Below are 2,841 nucleotides of genomic sequence, written 5' to 3'. Positions count from 1 at the left end.
TAACCCTCACATGCTGATAGCTTCTATGACGCCCTCATCATCACAAGGTTCTCCCGTCCATCTGTGTAGTAAAGTACCACTGCATCCTAGCAATGACCACGGGACACCGAGCTACCCAAACCCAGCTGTTCAGCCCCCACGACTCGGAGAGGGCTAGACCCCCCGCGCTCGCCGCTTACATTATCACTGCCGCGCCAGGGGGCACCCCAGGATATCAGCACTTCCCGCTTGCATGACCACGTTCTTAATGCAAATGATCACATCATACTGGTTGGAATTTTGTTATGTGTTGAAATATGCTGTAATGGTTTATTGACACAATTGCTGCATTTTTGTAAGTGACTCAACTTCAGAGTCACTTACTTCAGAGGCAGAGCCAGCTGTACCCGCCCCCTCCCCCGTCCGTTCCACCAGTCAGCGCTGGCGGATCGGAGCGGGGAGAGGGGAATCCAGCCCCTCCCCCTGTCACTTCATGTCCATGAGCATTATTTCTCCTTGTGTTATGTACAACCTGGATAAAAATGTAAAAGAATACAAATAAAGAATTTACACACAAAAAAACAAACGTGATTGTGGTGAGTGTCTTTCATAGATGGGATATTCACTCTTCTGATGAAACGAATCCTCCTTTTCGTATTACACGGCAGGTGCCGCTCACTCAGCGAGGGGAGAAATCCGACATAGAAGAGGAATAAATGCGCCAAATGGTGAAGTACGTATAAAAAAAAAATGGAATTTATCGCAACAACAAAACACACTTAAGGTCCCCACACACCTTACGATAATGGCGGGAAATCCCGCGATCGTACGATTATCGTAAGGTGTGTGGAAGCCGTGCGACCTCTACTACTGTAAGGTCGCACGACTTTGAACTTACGGACATGTTCGAAAACCCGCCTCGGTACATCGTACGACGTTCGGCGGGTTTGTGGCATGTCCGTGCGATAACAGCCGTACGGGCCGGTGTGCGCAAGCGCACGCTGCCCGTTCGGCATTGCGGTCATCGGAAAGCCCGCCCCTCAGGGGGCGTGGCTTGCGATCATCGCAAGTACGATCTGCCTATGCAAGATGGGCAGATCGTACGTTTTTTTAAAGTACCTTACAACCATCGCAAGACAAAAGTCCTGCGATGGTTGTAAGGTGTGTGCCCAGCCTGACAAGAATGAAAGAATGTAATAGCCTTGCAGCAAAAAAAATCAATCGATTCCACTGAAGCAAACTGGAACCGGAAACCCACCTGCTAGTCACCTATGGTATAGCCTCAGTACGTGTCCTGTCCTTTCCGACGCGTTTCGTCCCTTGACTTTTTCCAGGAAAGGTTCACACAGGTTCGCTATTACATTACTGCAGCACTCACTTGCAGTTGGCTGAGGACTATTTGGCGCGTGCGCCCCACCCTCTGCGAATGTATTGCAGCCACTGTGTATGAGCCGTGGCTCGCCGCTGATGGACGATCCTCAGGAACACGGACTGTCAGATATTGGCCGCGCCGGGTATTCTATCCAATGCCCAGATAGCAAGCCGTTGAGCTGCAAGTTTGAAAATGACTTGCTAAAGTATTGCAGACTTGCCGAGCGTCACAATTTTGTTGCACAATTACAGCAAGTCTGCAATGCAAGTCTCCGGATCAACGTGCTTTGCAACAGTGCTGCACACTCGCAGGGCTCTGGCTGTAGACTTGCCCAGCAAATTTGCTACAAATTCAAAAAGTGTCGCCGAGAACTTGTGCTGCGAGTGTTCTGCAAGTTCTACAACCTGCCAGGAATGTGTGCAGCAAGTTACCAAGAATTACAATTTAACCCCGACACAAGTTATTCTTGCTATCTATAACCCCGACACAAACTAGCGTCCTCCCCTCACCCTAGGCTCAGTATATAGGGAGCTACAGCTCGCGGTATACTGAGACGCCGCACCTGGAGCGCATCCCGACTTAGATGCCGGGATCCGCCCAGCTGCGTGACTGACAGCTGGCTCTGCCTATCCAGAGGCAGAGCCAGCTGTACCCGCCCCCTCCCCCGTCCGTTCCACCAGTCAGCGCTGGCGGATCGGAGCGGGGAGAGGGGAATCCAGCCCCTCCCCCTGTCACGGCAGAGAGCCGTGACAGGATCGAGAGGTGAGCGAACGCCGGTATGTGTTCTCTCACCTCCCGATCTACTGAGCCGACCTGTGACAGTCTCATTGTCACAGGTCGGCTAGAACTATGAGGCGAGTGAAAAGCACCCCCCCCATAGTTCTCCTTTAAAGTGGAACTCTGCACAAACAGCAAAATGGCACATATATGTTTTCTGAGTCCCCCCTCCCCTGGTTTTCTGAGTCGCCCCTCCCCGGTTTTCTGAGTCCCCCATCTCCCTGGTTTATTATTTGCTGATCCTGGTCTGTTTTTTTTCCCCTGCTTCCTTTGGCAGGCCAAGCTGTCCAGCAAAAGTGACAGTTCGCGGAGTTGGGACAGACCATATAACACCGCCGCTTATGGTCAGCATGTGGTTTCAACAAACAAAACTGTTGTTGTAACGGCTTAAAATGTGTTCTCTGAATCTTAAAGGAGAACTATGGGGGGGGGGGGGGCTTTTCACTCACCTCATAGTTCTAGCCGACCTGTGACAATGAGACTGTCACAGGTCGGCTCAGTAGATCGGGAGGTGAGCGAACACATACCGGCGTTCCTGCGGTGACAGGGGAGGGGCTGGATTCCCCCCTCCCAGCTACGATCCGCCAGCGCTGACTGGCGGAACGGACGGGGGAGGGGGCGGGTACAGCTGGCTCTGCCTCTAGATAGGCAGAGCCAGCTGTCACTCACGCAGCTGGGCGGATCCAGACATAATTGTCGGGATCCGCTTCAGC

The sequence above is a fragment of the Nanorana parkeri genome, unplaced genomic scaffold, assembly GCF_000935625.1.
Source record: "Nanorana parkeri isolate BGI_ZX_2015 unplaced genomic scaffold, ASM93562v1 scaffold2703, whole genome shotgun sequence".
In the NCBI taxonomy this organism is placed as follows: domain Eukaryota; kingdom Metazoa; phylum Chordata; class Amphibia; order Anura; family Dicroglossidae; genus Nanorana; species Nanorana parkeri.
Note: the sequence above shows the minus strand (reverse complement) of the source record.